The sequence below is a fragment of the Oryzias melastigma genome, linkage group LG7, assembly GCF_002922805.2.
Source record: "Oryzias melastigma strain HK-1 linkage group LG7, ASM292280v2, whole genome shotgun sequence".
Taxonomy (NCBI): domain Eukaryota; kingdom Metazoa; phylum Chordata; class Actinopteri; order Beloniformes; family Adrianichthyidae; genus Oryzias; species Oryzias melastigma.
The window spans coordinates 29,103,013-29,121,264 of record NC_050518.1 but is presented as its reverse complement, the minus strand read 5'-3'; the positions used below and the strand labels follow the sequence as shown (position 1 = coordinate 29,121,264).

The window sequence follows — 18,252 nt, the reverse complement described above, 5'->3', positions numbered from 1 at the left end:
GCCGCAAGGTTTTTAAATCCTGTGGGCCAAGGCCCGCCCTCAGACCGCCCCTCCATCCTGGTCAGCCCTCTGGCTCCACCCACAGCACACATTCTTTTGCCCAAACTCCACATCTGTTTAGCTATGAGGACTTGAGAGAGTGAAGATCTTTAGGAAACTTTAGAGGAAGTTAAGTAACACTTGAAAGACTAACAATAATTCACATTTATTTATAATTCTGTCCTGCAGCAGTCCTGGACTTTCTTACTGTGCCTTTTAGCTAAAATTAAATTCTGAAAAAAGTCACTAAAATTTGCACTCACTTAGAAGTGAATTGTGTTTATAGTGAACACCCACCAACCCCCCAAAAAACTAAAAAAAAACAAAAACAAAACATGATGACATCATAGCAGGACAAACAGGGAAAAAAATGGGGCAAAAATCTCTTATGGGGGTCAAAAATGAAATACTTCGGTCTCATACTGCAACAAAAATGTGAGTCAAAGAAATACAAAGGAAGTTAGAAATTTTTCTGGGATGGACCTACAGCTTTTTGACCATTTTGTGGCACATTTTTGCACAACGTGGTAATTCTTCTAAAAATTAGATTTTTGTCATCCCCAGGCGACCAACACATAAAATGATTGCTATGGAAATAAAACTGGGGCGGGTTGTTGTGCCATACAATGGCGCTTGTGGCTTTAATTTTATTACTATTAACAGAAAAATCAAATTGTTCTGAGAAAAAAAAAACACTTGAAAGCTGATGATTTCACACAAACTATTTCTTCATACAGACATGATTCTACTAGAGCAGCTGTTTGTTCATTCTCTGTCTCCTTCCGATTTCAGTCACTTCTTGGTAAATTACTTCATCCGTCATAGTGGGGGGAATTGAAATCCTTCCACACCTGGAAAAGAGGCGTCTCACCTGTCTGAGGTTTGCCTCATCATCTAGTGTTGTGTCATTGACATCTGTTTCTTTTCCGATGATAATCTATGGAAACTTTAAAAAGTGTCGGATAAATAAATCAGGTGTGTTTTTGAAGTGATCCAGAACTTTGTTTTCTGTCCCCTGCAGCCGGATGTGTGTCTGATTGCCCCCCTCCCATAAAGGATGTAGTCAAACAAAGGAGCAATTCCGCAGTCTGCTGGGTAGATATGAGAGAACAATGAATCTCTACACCGGTGCATGTGTTTTAGGAGCCCCTTCGCCGCCCACCCCCCGCTGGTTTTTTACACAGCCGCATTCCACAGGAACAACATTTTTCACAGACCTCCTGTTTTTTGTTGTCAGTTTTTGTGAAATATACATCTGTTTTTCTGGTGTGTTTCACACCCTTCAGCAAAAATAGCATTAGATGTCTTTGGAATCAAAATACAGATACTTGTTTTTTTATTATTATCATACATTTATTTGGATTTTTGGAGAATATTGAGGTTAAAAGAAAGAAACAGCAAGACACAAAAGCATAAAGTCTTTCTGATGAGATCAAAAACACGTGTTGGTCATTGAGAAGGAACATGGTTCCTGGTTTCAAGGATTTCCAGTCTTCTTATTGAATTACATAACTGAGTCAAAGAATCTGCAAGGACATGAGGTGGGAAGCAGGAAGCAAACATTTATCTAAAAAATTAACTAAGAAGAGAATCAAATGTCAACAAATGGAGAAATCTATCAGTTATTGTTTTATAGATAATCTCACTTAAAGGTTTTCACTCTTTATTTTTGTATCTGTGATTCTTTCCGTTTAATTACGGTGTGCTGGACAAAGGTAAAAACACTTTGATGATCTGGTTTTGTACAGACATGTCTGCTGGTATCTGATAGATGACCCGTTAGTTGGTCCATATCAAAAATTCTGAGTGAAAGTAATTTTTGAAGCTTGTCAAGTTTGTATTTTTCTACTTTGCTTGTAATGTGAAGGATTATTTAGTGTTTGTTCTGTAACCAACATCTCTTCTGAAGAAGACAAACTAACAAGCACATTTCACATCCGCCACCTCTGTTTTGATGCTTGTCTAATAGCGTGTTAATAAAACTGCAGCTCCTGCTGCTTATGGGAGGAGCTAACATCGAAGAGTTTTAGCTTCATCCTTACTTTATTGAAGACACGGATGACATTGGAAGATCAGGTTTAATCATCTTGAAGAGTTCTAAAGCATCAGTAATCCCGTCTCCATGTCTGGGTTCAGTATAAGGAGCTTCACCATCTACTGTAGGAGCTGCATCTGAATGACGGATGCTTTCAGCGGTACTTCTGTCTCTGTGACCCAGTTTGATGACTGCTTTTCCACATTAGTCCAAGGAGGGAAAAAATCAAAATAAGAACAACATTAGAGAAACTTTTTGTTATTGTCTCCATATAAATGTTAAAAATATAATAAAGTTTGGGATGAACTGAACAATCCACCCACTGATCATATCATCAGTGCTTCCTTAGACAAAGCTAAGTTCCTGATTTTGGCACAACGTGAAGCTTTGCCAAAATTCAGATATTTGAACTCTTGAAACATGGCGTCATAATTTCCACTTTGTCAAAAAGTGTTACCACCAGAGAATTGCACCACACCAAGCATTTAAAACTTCCCGAACATTGACTAAGCAATGAAACTGGATGCCGCTCATGCATGAATCCTGTTTGGTGTGAACACAGTTCAACACCAACGTTTTCAACTGTGCCAGAGTAACATCTATGTTGTCTTGAGTTACTTTCAGACTTGGACAGTCACCCAGAATTTATTTAATTTAGCTGAAAATACCAATTAAAAAAAAGAAAAAAACTAAATGAGCTCTGCAAATCATTTTCTCCCTTTAGTTCTCGTGTCTGTGAACTTTTTAAACGTCTGTCAGCGTTCACATAGAAGTAAACTGCACCAGAGTTCACCTGCAAGTGATAGAGACTCATTTTGAACTGAAATGAGTTCTATTTTAAGTGTTTTTTTTTTGTTTTTTTTAATTCTTAAAAAAAACAACAAATGCTTAAACTGCAGGGAAGAGATCGGACTGGATACAATAAACTTTAAATTTCAGGTTGAGCTTGAAGCTTCTGAAGTACTTTGGTGTCATACTTTGGGATTTGTTTCTCATCTTGTTTCTCTAAGCTCAATGTTATTGCAACGGTTAAAACTTCACACATTTACACTCTCTGTCACATGTTTTGGCAGGCAGCAGCCTAACCTGAATTCAACTGTTCTGGCTAGGTGTCAACGTCGTTCATCTGGTGCCCTGATAGTCATCACCCACACCTTTAACTGTTTACCTCCTTCTTCCTCCTGATCTGATCAAGTTTCGGCCATGTCCACACGTAGCCGGGTATTTCTACAAACGCATATCTGCTGACCTCCGTTTTAGAAAAAGTGTTGCGTCCACACGTGATCGTTTTAAAAACAATTCCATCCATACGTCCCCGCATACTTGCGCTCTTGGACGCGGTTATGAGCTTGTCAGAACAGTAGTTGACAGTGGAAAATTGGAATTTCGATAATAAATCCTCCTAATGGAAACAAAACAATTTCGAAAAAAAAGTTTATGCGCTTACAGTAGGTGGCATTTGGGGCGTATCCGCTGAACAGGTTTCTCACGCTCACCTGGAACTGTCAATAGACTCTGCGCGGCACGCGCTCTCCAGACAGAGCTGTGACGTCACCGCAATGCTCCTTTTTTAGTGAATCAAATAAAAAAAATACTTGTTCTCATTCATCGTCGTGTTTTTAATGACTTATCGCGTGAGTTGGTTTGTGCTTTATCGCAAAATGATGATTTAATGGAAACAGTGTCATTTCCAATCATTGTTTTTTTCAAAATTCCTAGAATTTAGATAAAGTTTTGCGCAAATATGTAATGGAAACGCAGCTACTACTGATGTGTATGCATTAATTGTCGCAAAAAGTGACGTTTAAAAACGCAAATCCCCGGTTATTCATGTCCACACGCAGATGCAGAACCGGAGTTTTCCAAAATCTTCACTTTAGCCGGAGTTTTCCAAAAGCACCGTTTTCAGTGACTGAAACCTCCGGTTTCGTGTGGATGATAGGCCGAAATGTATAGAAATATATTCGTTTTAGCAGATACCCGGGTACGTGTGGACAAGGCCTTCATCTCAGAGTCGTAATATTTCATCTGTTATTCATTAGTTTATTAGAAAACTGATGATAGATGCAGGACAAAGTGTACTTCTAAAAACTTAGCAGCCACAATTGACTTAAAAAATAAAGATGTAGTAGATAGTAGTTTAAAAAAAATGTATCTGAGAATTCTGACAGCTTCAGATTCAGATTTGCTTCTGGTCATTTGTATTTGTCTGTGAAGAGGGTTTGTACATTTTCACAGCTTTCTCTTAAGGAAGATTAGATGAAAAGTTGGATCTGTGGGGAAATCCCCTCATCTTAGATCCTCTGCAATGATTAAACCGGCAAAGATCAGGGCCAAGAGAATCACAAGACAGTCATGCGTCTGGATCAGAAACGCTGACATTCACCTTCAGAGTGTTTGATAACGTTACTGATTGATTTGGAGCGTTTGTGCTAATCCAATCATTCCCAACAGGGATTTCCTCACAAAGATCTTAACGACTCTGTCTCAGAAGAACCCGATCTTCGGTGGATAAGCATGCATGATTGCTGTTACCACCCTTCTGTGGGTGGGCTGACAGAAGCAGACGGGGCTCATAATCCAGCCTGGATTAGAAACTCAGAGATCATAAACCATCACTTTACGAGACATTTATAGGATGAAAATGTGACAAAAATTGGAGGTAATTCAAACGCCACAGTGTTAGAGTTTGGCTTGTTTATTGATAAATGTGAGGCCCAACAAGTGCAGCTATAGGTAAGAAGGTGAGATCCAAGGTTATGTATAATATAAATTAAATCTTTAAATAAAATGGTAAAACTAAAAGTTTCTTTTATTGATTTTTGATTCCATATAGCATTTAATCAATGCACCAAAACAGTTACATTAAAAAACATGTTTGAAACTTTAGATAGATTCACAACAATAATGGAAAACAATGAGGCTCATTTTAGCTGTAAACTGGTGTCTTGGACAGGTTTTGAAGATAAAATAGTCTTATTTTATTATTTTTATGATCATTTGCTGCTGTTGTTGTCATCTTGTGTTGATGTAGAATGAGTACGTAAAATAGGATTTTTTTTTCTAACTTCTGTTCATAGGAAATTTTGCTTAATTTATCTTACAAAGCCACATTTCAGCCTGGTGGACCACACCTGTGGAACAGCCTACCTGAGGATGTGAGGGCTTCATCCACTCTGGAGGTTGGTGGTGATGCTATAACACAAAATCTTTAACATACTGTTACTCTTCAACCGTTAACACAATCAATGTGATTCCAGTGGATTCTGAAGGAGAAAAGCAGCTTGCATAAACACTGGAGCTACATTGTTTAAGGGTTAAGATAAATATTAAAACTCGTCTTTTTAGTTTAGCTTTCACATCGTTTCTACATGTCCACATGCTTTAACTTGATCGCAATTGTGGGATGTGATGTGTCTTCAGTTTTGGTGTTTTGTTTACTTTTTTGTTATGATTGCATTTGTAACTATTTGTCATCTTACTGTTTTTTATTTTATTATGTAAAGCACTCTGAGATGCTTGAAAGTGCTATACAAATAAAGTTTAATTTGGATTAAAATATTTCCTACTAGCAATGAATAAATAAATGTTATATTCTTGTGTGATCTGCATTTTATGTAGTTTTTAGCTTCAGTTTATCAGTGAAGACTCCTTGATCCAAAATTGATTCCATTTGAGAAAAAGTTTAAAGTTTTGAGCTTAAACTGTTCTGGATTTTATTTTTGTTTATTTCAAGCCATAAAAATAACAATTAATACAATAAATAACCCCTAGATGCCTAAATGTATTTCCAATTATTGATTGCATTTGCATCAATCAGAACCAAGGGTTTTAATTGCTTTACTAAGTTTAATCTTTGCGGCACTAAAATATACACACATATATATATATATATATATATATATATATATATATATATATATATATATATATATATATATATATATATATTCCACTTAATTTTTGTTCTTTCAAACTGAATGAATGCATGTAACAAATATGATATAAATGGTTATGTAGAGTTTTAGATAAATTGAAGAAGTGGGCGTGGTTTCATCTGTTTTGCCAGAAATAACAAAAGTTAATTCATGTTTGGGTGTTTTAAGCACTTTCACTCTCAGGATATCTGCTGTCAGGAAGGGTGATAACTTTAATCTGTAAATGATGACGTAAAACAGACCTACAGGGTTTTAACCCCCCCTCCTCATAATCTGATGTGTGACTATGCAGCCACCGCTTTGTGGATTCTACTGTCTTGGCAGCTTTTACTCTCACACACAGATGGAAAACGCTTCTGCCTTGAACATTTTCGGGTGTGTGAAACATTCCGGTGAAGTAGTTGAATCACAGATCTTACATCAAACGCACATCTGTTATGAAAGGATGTCTGTCAGAGCTGTAGTGTGAGAAGATGACAAACCAGCAGTCAGAGTGTGTTAATGAAAGACTCCTGCTTGATTCCTGGAAGATGCATGTGAGCATTATTTATATCTGCAGAGGAGAAAGGCTGACTCCGCCGTGAAGTCCTACAGCTGCCAGGATGTGCTGTGAAAAAGGATAGGGAAACACGAAAGGTCGTCTGTCAGGTCAGAATTTACTGTAAATAAAAAACACTCATCCTGAGCGCTAAAGGTCAAAGGTGTTTTTGTTGTTTGTTTGAGAGGAGTTGTTCATGTTGTCCGGAGGAGGTCAGAGGTCACTGGTCTGTGTACAGTCAGAACTGACAACAGCTGTGAAGTTTTCAATGTCACTATTGTCTACCAAAGTACAGGAGTGTTTTTGAACTATGAGTGAAAAAAATGCTTTGAGTAGGAAAGTCTTTTGAACTAAAGATGTTCAGCGTTTGAAGCGTCTTTTTGTGAAGATGGAGGCCATCCTGGGATGGGAATGAAGAGCTCCTACTGTTTAGTTCAACATTTCAATGTGACATTAGAAGAACCGTATCCTCACATACTCTACATGGTCGAGGGGAGTCTAGTTCCTGAAAGTTTGGGATTATCAGTCCCACATTAAATAGTTAAAATCAATCAGAAATGGTTACATGTTACATCAAAAAAACAAAGCAAATTAAATTCCAAAAGGAGTTCCCCAAAGTACTATTCTTGGTCCTTCATTTTTTTAACAAACATGAATAAAACTAGTAAAACTTCCAAACAATTCAAGCAGGAGAGATATTAGGAATTAGGGTAAAGATTTATCTGTTAGAAGAAATGTCAATAAATAAGTCCAAAGTCTTTGGCGGTTAGATTCTGGGCTGATGGCGGCTCACGTGATTGGGATGAACTCGGACCATAGACAAAAGGAATTTAGACCGTTCCATATCTTCTCTCCAGGTGGAGAAAGATCTTCGAAAGAGGATCAGCGAACCATCCAGAATGCAGACAGAGACAACCTTTCATGAATTTAAACGTGAAAATATGACTGTGATATGCTGAGTGGAAGGTGGGGCATTTAGGCCCAATTGGTAGTGGTGTGTGGAGTGACGCAACAACCCAGCGTACCTGTACGTGAGCTAGATTTTCCTTTTAGAAATTCCCCCAAAGCTTCACGACCGTCAGTAGAGAAGATTCTATGCAAATATTAGAGTTCTGAATTGGTAAAATAACTTGCCAACCTGGGCTGCACGATGGTGCAGTGGTTAGTGCTATAATCTCATAGTAAGAAGGCCCTGGTTTGAATCCTGGCTGGGTTCTTTCTGTGTGGCGTTTGCTTGATTTTCCCATGCATGTGCTGGTTGGATTGGGGGGTTAAACCACTAAATGATTGAATATAGAGAAGAAACTTTACAGACCTACTGTTGGTGTAAGTGCGTGATAACCTATAGAACGTTAACTTTAAGAGTGGCATGAAGGAATTGGTGAGTGCTGGAAACTATTTCATGGTGAACATAGTGACATCTAAACCAGCCTGCAGCTTTCTGGAAACCAATAGAGTAAAAACTACATTTATTTCCATCAGAATTAACCTTTTAGGTAAAATGGATGATATCTGTCATTAATTTAAGGCCATGTTTTCAGATTTGTCATTTTACTTTAGTCTTTTCTTTGTGTTCAGAGGATCAGATGTCTTTAAGGACAAAAATAATCAAGATAAAAGTAATAAAGCATTAAAAAAGTATTATATTGGTTTTACAAAAATACCAGGCAAACAGAGAAACTGTGTATATTTGATATAGTCATGCAAATTGTATTGAAGTGATTTCTAAAACTAAATACAAGTGAAAATTTTTTGATCAAGACAAAGAAAAAAAAGTTCTAATAAGGAATTATATAAAGTAAATATACAAGCAACTAAAATAAAAGCAATTTAAGTGATGAGTTGGACTAAGAAAACACAAACGTAAAATACACAAAGACAGGAAGGACACATTTGGATTTAGGATAGATTTAAGAAAGTAAGGCTTTACATTTTTTATAAGAACTGGTGTTTTTTGTTTGGTGAGCACGGAAATGCTCTTGGAGGGTGTGTGAGCTCTGCTTCTGCTGCTGAGAGGAGGTTTTATGGATGAACCGTAACGATGTTTCAAAATAAGACAAACTGATATGACTTCACCTAAAGTCATGCTCTTTCACATTCATGCGAATGAAAGAGTCTCAGTTGCTGTCTTTCACACACTCAGACATTCTTCTTCGCCACTGTGCCTCCTCCTCCTCGAAACCCCGCCCCACATTCCCGCTCCTGTAATTGTTTTCAGTGACGCTCCGTCCTCCACAAAATTCCAAACTGCACTTTCATGGATGTGAGGAACATGTTTGGAGAGGTTGTTTTGGCAGACGTGCACGCTTGAAGGACCTGTGTGGAAGCCTCCTGATGAATGCCCGGTGGAGCTGACACACCACATTTCACAAACCCATGAGAGAACAAACTGCATCCAATTCTTCAGAGCTCCGCTGTGTGTCCGAGCAGCTGGGCTGCATGTTTCCTCACACAATGGCTTCATTTGAGTGGACCGGCACAGTATGAAAGAAGTTCTCCAAAGAGCTCTCAGTCCTTCCGAGCGATAAAAAGAATGAAAAGAAGGAAGAGAAAGAACCACGACTGTCTGGTCTCAAAGAATGTGAAAACAGGAACAGTCTTTGACTGGGATTGACTGCATGTGAGGCTAATAGGTGTTCCTGTCAAACACAGACTTTTAATCTTCAGCTTGTTGTTCAGCCTGTCTCCATAGTCGACAGTTTTAGAAAACAACAATAAAACGAGACATTGAAGACAGAAGCAACAGGGGAAACACTTGTATTTTGTTGAGAAAATTCACACTTTGCAAAAGCAGACCCAATTGATGAAAAATTTGACATACATCTTCAGGTCTTAGTGCATCCAAGCCTCACCCTTATCTCTTTCTGATTATTGTGGCTCTGTATCACTTTTTCAAGGCTTTCATAACAGCTCGCCTCCTGCGTGTGGGGGTTCAGCTCCCACTACAACGGCGAGCTGTGAACGGCTGCGAACCTAACGATTGGATGGTTCTCACATTCTGAAGGTCGTCAAAGTTTACAGTTTGATGTTGGTGTGAACAAATCTGCCCTGAACCTGTAAAGATTAGGGATGCACTGCCAAAACAGGCCCCCCTATAGAAATGTTCTTTAAAAAAACAAAAAAACATCTGCCAATGGGGTCAGAAAAATGGGCTTCCCAAGAATTCTTATTGAAGGAGAACACTTTACCAAGAGATGTTTTTGTAAACTAACTTAATTGTTGAAAAAACTTTGTGCAAGAAAGAAATAATATTTTTTTCTCCTTTAAAGTCCCCCTCTAATGAAAATTGTTTTTAATTTAGTTTTGAACATGTATGTATTTTTCTTCTGAAAAAGAACAATTGTAAAAGTTTGTTTTTGCATTTCCGAGTATTTCTCCTTTTAAATCAATCAAACTGTCTTGGACAGACTCTGTTTGAATGAATGATCTTCTTTCCATCAACAGCTCTGCTGCACATGCACTAAACCCTCATCTGTTCCTAGTGTCTAGTTCAGGTTCTGGAGAAGAGAAGATGGTATCTTCACATTGACTGCAGTCAAATGAGCCGCCGTTCACATTTCTGTGGTCAAATCAGCATCACTGGATTTTTGGTGTGAGTTTCATCCAATACTTACGGTAGCAGGACTGAGAACGCTGGAAAATCTCCACCAGACTCCACGGAGCTTCTTGATGTGACCACGGAAATGTGAACGGCGGCTCATTTGACCGCAGTTGGAAAGGATTGTAAATCAATGAAAGAGCATTTGGATGTTATTCATTCATTCATCTTCCAGACCGCTCCTTCCCTTTCGGGGTCGCGGGGTGCCGGAGCCTATCCCGGCTACTGATGGGCGAAGGCGGGGTACTCCCTGGACAGGTCGCCAGTCTGTCGCAGGGCCATTTTGATGTTAGCTTTGATTATTTTATCAAGAACTCTGAGAAACCAATGATTGAATGTATTGATCACAGCAACGTCAATAAACATAATTAGCTAAAAGAGTCTTTGGTGAACTGGAAGGAGAAAGAATCAGGATTTTGGAGGAAGTTCTGTCCATGAAGATCTTCACTTCCTCGTCCAGCTGACATCTGGATCAGAACCATACGGCTGGACATTACCCAGATTGATGGATGTTTTTATGTAGCCGCGGTGTAGATTTATGCTTGTGAGACACAGAGCTACAGGGGGGGCTACTTAGCTCAGCTCCAAAAGCCACGCCCCCTCAGAGGAGATTTTGGAAACAGAGGGTTCAGATCAACATGAAAAATGGCTTTATAACACATTAAGGTTGTGGGATTTTATTTAAAAACGTCCTAATCATACTTAAACACTATTGGGAACATTTTTATAAAATGAAACAAAAATGTCATAGGGGGACTTTAAAACAAGTTTTTTTTTTTTTTTTTTTCCTTGTTGTCATTCAGTATCTTTGCTGAATGTAACAATTCACTTTCCTAACGATTCATTTCAAACTTTGATTTTTGGGTTATGTTGGTTTTTTTTCAGTCTGATACGGGATTTGTGTAGTACGACGGAGTAATAGGGCCACCAAAAAAATAAATAAAATAAATAATATTACAACTTTTAATCTCGTAAATTTACAAGTTTTTTTCTCGTAAATATATTGAAGTCGAGGGGAGCCTACAGTCCAGCGAATTTATGCCGTGAGCTTAAGCAGACCGACCGTGTGTGAAAAATGTCGTGGATTTCATCAGGTAAACTGAATGTTTAAAATATTTCAAGTGTTTGGAAGTTTCTTTATTTGATTTACAGTTTATTAATGTTTTATTCGTTGATGGTGGCTTGCAGGATCTTTGCAGATTACGTTGATGAAGCCGTCGATATCCGCGCAGCTGTTCACTTCCAGTCATTTCATCCTCCGCGACAGACCAGATCTCCTCCAACTCTGTGATGCTTCCATCTGAAGAGGACTAGTTTTCAGAATGTTCCATGTTCTTGTGCTAATGTAACAGACAACTGTCATTTCTCAGTGTTGTTTTGTGTTGAGATGGGATGTTTCATTTGGAGATGGGGAGGTCCGGAGCACTGTTTACATTCTCCTTTGGTTGTCATGTGACGTAAGGTGGCGAAAAGGCTTCTGGGAAATGAAAGGCAAAATAAACTGACGGACCTGATAAACACGCATTATTCTGAGCTCTTTATTTACATATGAAACTCCACACTACCGACACCGAACCAGGAAATAATTTGGTTTTGAATCGCCATAAGGTTCAGAATTTCTTTGTTTTTAACACCGATCTGGAAATAAATCTTCACAAGATACTCCACGTCAGCTCTGATAAACAGACTCATTTGGGTTTGTTTCTCATTAATTTACGACTTTAAATCTCGTAGATTTACGAGTAATACTACGACTTTTTTTCTCGTAAATTTACGAGTTTTTTTCTCGTAAATTTACAACTTTTAATCTCGTAAATTTACGACTTTTTTCTCGTAAATTTACGACTTTTTTTCTCGTAAATATATTGAAGTCGAGGGGAGCCTACAGTCCAGCGAATTTATGCCGTGCGCTGAAGCAGGCCGACCAAAATGTGAAAAACGTCTTGGATTTCATCAGGTAAACTGAATGTTTAAAATATTTCAAGTGTTTGGAAGTTTCTTTATTTGATTTACAGTTTATTAATGTTTTATTCGTTGATGGTGGCTTGCAGGATCTCTGCAGATTACGTTGACGAAGCCGTCGATATCCGCGCAGCTGTTCACTTCCAGTCATTTCGTCCTCCGCGACAGACCAGATCTCCTCCAACTCTGTGATGCTTCCGTCTGAAGAGGACTAGTTTTCTGAATTTTCAATGTTCTTGTGCTAATGTAACAGACAACTGTCATTTCTCAGTGTTGTTTTGTGTTGAGATGGGATGTTTCATTTGGAGATGGGGAGGTCCGGAGCTCTGTTTACATTCTCCTTTGGTTGTCATGTGACGTAAGGTGGCGAAAAGGCTTCTGGGAAATGAAAGGCAAAATAAAGTGACGGACCTGATAAACATGCATTATTCTGAGCTCTTTATTTACATATGAAACTCTACACTACCGACACCGAACCAGGAAATAATTTAGTTTTGAATCACCATAAGGTTCAAAATTTCTTTGTTTTTAACAGCGATCTGGAAATAAATCTTCACAAGATACTCCACGTCAGCTCTGATAAACAGACTCATTTGGGTTTGTTTCTCATTAATTTACGACTTTAAATCTCGTAGATTTACGAGTAATATTATGACTTTTTTTCTCGGAAATTTACAACTTTTTTTCTCGTAAATTTACTACTTTTAATCTCGTTTTACAAGATTAAAAGTCGTAAATTTACTAGATTAAAAGCCGTAAATATATCCTATGACTTTTAAAGTCATAAATATACGACTTTATTCTCGTAATTTAGCAGTTACGACTTTTTTCTCGTAAATTTACGAGATTAAAAGTCGCAAATTTACGAGAAAAAAAGTGGTAATATTACTTTTTTTTTGGCCCTAATACTCCGTCGTAGTGTAGACAAGACAACAACAAAAATAAAATAAAAAATGCTTTCTGTAATTGTTTGTACCACACTTTTTTTGCTTGCAAGCTACTTAAAAAATGACAAGCTCCAAAAGATTTACACACGTTTAATAAAATCTCATTTTGAAATGTTCATATTTATGTTAACATCCACTCTAATGAAAATTGTGTTTTTATGTTTTTAACATGTTCCTGTAGCATTTCTCTTATAATGGGGGACATGTCTAAAAAAAGATAGGATCTTTATTCACATTGTGATGGATCCAAAGCAGATGAAAACCTGATATTTCTCACCGCTCAGATTTTTGATGCAGCGCCTGACATGGGCGGAGCCAAAAGCTCCCTCTGCCCTTATAGTTCTGAAGCATTCACCTGCAGACACATAGATCCATTAACAACTTTGTTTTCCTTGTCTCAACTGAAATTTGTATTAAAACTGTATGACTGGATGGCTTTGATATTGCTTCTTTTGGTGTTTGTTTTATTTTTTTGCTATGCTAATGTTAGCTTGAGTTTGTGAGGTGCTATAAGCTAATGGGAGGACGTAAACAAAGGGCTGATGGGAAAATTAGCTGATCTAACTCCAGTGCCAACAGTCCTGCGGATGAGCATTTTTGATAAGCTCCTGCTGCGCTGCAGGAAATGTCTTAAAAAACAACATGATGTTTGATTTTAGCTAAGAACAAACAGTATAATCATAATTAAAGGGCTTATTCTATGCAAAATCATGGACCAAGGAGTCTAACACAGTTGAGCCAGAGGGTCCTGAACAAAACCCAGTGGAGCAGTGAAAGTGAGAGCCGGCATGCGCCGACTGAGGTGTGATCCCGAGCTGAGCTCGGCCCCGGGCGGACCACTGGCCCGTCTCACCTGCCCCATTGGGGAGGTGGAGCTTGAGTGCATGTGATAGGACCAGAAAGATGGTGAACTATGCCTGAGCAGGGCGAAGCCAGAGGAAACTGACGTGCCAAATCTGTCATCTAACCTGGTTATAAGGGTGAAAGACTAAGCGTACCATCTAGTACGAGGGAGTCAAACTCAATTAAACAGGGCGCCAAAATCCAAAGCACACCCTAGGTTGCGGCCGAACAAGATAAACATTTATTGAACACATTAAAACTAAATTTAAAAAAACATAACTTTTTAGCATTATTATAAATAAAAACAGTCAATAATATAATTCCAGAATAAATCAACTTAAACTTTAAATAACTTTCAGTAGTTTACTCTCCATTAATATATATTTTCTCAAAATTATATAAGTTAGAAATGAGCGCAAGATAACATCGAGTCATTAATAGCAATAAAATAACATGATCTGGAGGGCCGCACATAATTACTCGGCGGGCCGGATCCGGCCCCCGGGCCTTTACTTTGACATGTTATCTAGTTGCTGGTTCCCTCCAAAGTTTCCCTCAGGATAGCCGGTGCTCAAAGTCTTGCAGATTTATCTGGTAAAGCTTTTAGGAACAGAAGAAAATATAGTTGGAGTGAGACTTCAAATACAAAGTTATCATGAAAGGTGGATTCTAAAGAAAATCAGACAATAGTTTGGTCTATATTGATGGATTTAGATGATTATATAAGATTATAACATTTTAAAAAGGTTTTCCTACTCAGGTTGTTGAATTGGACCCATGTGTTTGTAGTTAAGGGGTAAATATCTTTATTCGACTTCCATCTCTCATCGTTTCAACTAAACTGCAGCGTTGATGACTTGTTTTCCGTCGACTCCGCTGGTTCCCATAGTTTGGTTTTCTATCGCTCCCATCTGTTAATGACTTTCTGGAAACTGTTTCTAATTCAGGTACTGGGGCTGACTCATTCCTTCCCCCGTAATTCCCTTTTGGCTGACCATCCGTCTCCACGACGTACAGTTAATGACTCATGCAGGGAGGGAAGCCGCTTCAGGGAAATCCCACTAAAAAGCGGGTGTCCCCATACCAAAGGAAAGCCTATATTCTCACTGGACGGCCCCTAAAGCACCAACAATGAACGCACAAACATCTGCAAACCATAAAGTTTTCCTTCAACTTGCAATCCCTTTTCCATGCCCCACCTCTATCATCAAGAAAAGTTTATATTACCCTAAACCGTAGGAAACGCTTCCCCTCCTCTGAGCTTCTGCTATTTTCAGATTGAAATGCAAACACGAATTTTACCAGAGGTAGTCGTGTAAAGCCAGAGGAGATCGGGAAGGTAAGTGAATCAGGGCCAGCTGGTGGAGTTGATAAATATCGCACAGGTTTACTATCTACAACATATCCGTACGAAAACGCAGGAGGATCTCCAGTGGGGTCAGTGCCTCCTGGTTGGTACCAGTGTCTGGTCTTGAAGGAATGTGTCTGTCTGGCAGCCATATGTTGGCATGTCAGGAAGTCAGCCAGTGGAGCATGTGCTGACCTTTGGTGACCCCCTCCCTGTGTTTTCTTGTGTTGCCATGGAAACGCCTTGCAGCTAAGTAACATCGTACAGCAGTGCTGAACATTCACTTCTGATGAGCTTTTTCCTTATTTATTTATTTTTTTTCAGGATGGAACCAGAGTTATGGCTCCAAGCTACTGGGTGGGTGATTTCCATAATGACGGCTGACGGCTTAAAGGCTTGTCGTTGCTAGGAGATATGATCTTCCCGCAGCACTATGTAATGTGTAGTCTACAAATACTGATAAAAGACAGTTAAACCCTTTTCAGCATGCCTGCATTTGTCCAACAACACCAGAGATTTAGGACAGTGGGCTAAAGTTTCTCAAAGTGAACCCATGGGAAACCAACACCAACCCAAAAAGCAAAACGAGCAGCAGCAGAAGGGTCACAGTAGTTTAGTGACGACACTTAAGTTTCTCTACAAACAAAAACAAAGGTAAAGGATGATCCTTCTTCGGCATAAGCAACAGGAAGCAGACATTTACTAGCACGTCAGTTTCCTAGAACAGAGAATACTCGAGAACCATTTTTCCTGTAAGTTTGGAGAGCTTTCGTTTTTTTCAAATGTATAGTCCATTAAGAGTTAGAAAAGTGTGTTTAGAGAATGAGAAGATATTTAGTTGATGAAACCCTAGATAAAAATGTTGTTGATGACGTCATTCTAATATTAAAAACATCAAGGACAGGCAAATGGCACCCTCACACAAAAATGATGTTTGTTCACATTTTTTATGTATTTCTTAAAAATCAGTGTCGAATTTCCCGCAGGTGTTTAGTCCTCAAATGCAGCACATTAAGTGTTGTCCAGGTTTCTCCACCCACGTGTCACATTCATCCACCATTCATGAAATCAATTTGGGAAGAAGAAATAAAACACTTCTTTTTATAACCCTTCAAAATAAAGTTTCTGTACAGCCCATCTGTTAACTTACAAAAAATGTATATATATATATACATAATTTATAATAATAAAGGATTTCGATTAAGATAAACATGCATACACTGAGAACACCCAGAATCCAGAGCGGTATTACATTTTTACCTGCTTTTTTTACATTTTAAATGCCGGTCTTAAGCAGAGTTGTGGGCCTTTAGTGGGAGTGTGCAGAGCTTAGCTAAGACAACAAACGGTTTATACAGAAAACAATAGTGTAAAATCATTCTAAGCTGGAGATTGTAATGTGTTTTCAGGTGTTCTCTTACCAGTTTTGAATGTTCATAAACATTCACGTTTGGCCTAAACTCAATTCAATTCAGTTTACTTCTCAAGAGTCACTTTAATTTGTTTTTTCTTAAAGGACTAGAAAAACATAAAATAGTTTACTTGGATCATGGTACCACCCACTTTTGCATTGGTTTGTTCCATGTTGACATTATTTACTGTACACAAGAATTGGACTGAATGATCCCTTCCCCAACGTTTTAAACAGAAAGTACCAGCTAGTTCAAAAAAGAAAAATTTTATAGGCTATGTCCGTATTCCGTCCCTGATCCCTAACTAATGATGACGTCCCACTACGGTAGCTCCGGTCTGTGCTGCCAAGAGAGAACTTCAACACTGGCTGCACGTATTTAGAAAATGATGTGCAAATAGTCACTTAATTAAAAAAAAAAGGGGGGGGGGCAACAACAATATTTAGCCTCGGACGGACTTAAAATATGAGTGGGCGATGCAGCAATGTACATCTTAGCCGAACATTTTATATGAGATCAATGTGAATTTCCATCAGTTTTTGTTTTGGTCCCACATGCAAATAACATTAGACAAGAATTAAAATATTAAAAGAATATACAGTATATATCAACAATGAACTGAACTAGCATACTCACCACAACCCACGTGTCGCCTCCCAGCCTGATCTCTCTCTATTAAAATGTGATTACTATCCTGTGATTATACCTCTCCATCAGATTATTTTGTTGTCGTGGTTTTGGCAGTTGATTGCAAAACCTTACATCCAATTTTGTGATTCTTTGAATACTTGTTCTGACCTTGTAAGTTCTTTACTCAGGAAGACTCCATGCATAGTAATAGCGCATGTGTGTCATGTTCTATATCACGTCATGGCCAATATCCAGTAACATATATCAATGGTCCGGACCAATCGCAATCTGACAGCCAATCAAATATTGCGATGTCGCAAGCCCCCAAACCAATCTGGCAGGCTGAACACATGGTACCTACAACATCACCAATTTCACAAAGTAAAAACCTTTTCAATACAAGCATTTTATGAAGACTATTTATGAATCCATTGTGTTCTGATGAGGAAAACGTGGATGGTTTAAGGAAAAAATAATATTTAAAATAAATGTTTGTTCACCAATAATGTTTAAACGCAATGCATTGTGGTCTATATTCACCTGTAGTGAGCATTGACGCATACAGGTTTTTTGCAGAGACCTCTGGGAAATTTCTAGTGCATTCGATTTTGGATTTGTAAATTCTGACAGCAACACAAAATGTAGTGGGTAGTGTAGGAATTCAGACTCGTTAGAATTCTAATTAAGAAATAAACAGATAATACTCAGACACCTCAATAAAAGTAGGCCAACTTTCGAAATTGGCAGATATCTTATCCAATAAAATGGGATAACTGGTCAAAGTAAGTTTTAAGTCTTTTATTTGTAATACCTAATAGCCCGCTGCATCGCTGATTTTTTTAAAAAACAAAATGGGCAAATTTAATTTGTAATCTAAAAACATTGTGCTATGATCATATGATTATGATCCAACATATGTTATTGCAAACCTGTTGCTATATTTCAACTGTGCTGTAAATAAA

The 18,252-nt window shown here is 38.2% G+C and overlaps 1 long non-coding RNA gene across 1 annotated transcript; it reads left to right on the top strand.

The window, feature by feature from the left end:
- The first annotated feature begins 11,928 nt into the window (after nt 1–11,928).
- On the top strand, nt 11,929–12,529 carry LOC112158954. The gene is made up of 2 exons (XR_002921398.2): nt 11,929–12,105; nt 12,200–12,529. It is a non-coding gene; the product is annotated as an uncharacterized LOC112158954 (long non-coding RNA).
- Nucleotides 12,530–18,252: the final 5,723 nt, after the last annotated feature.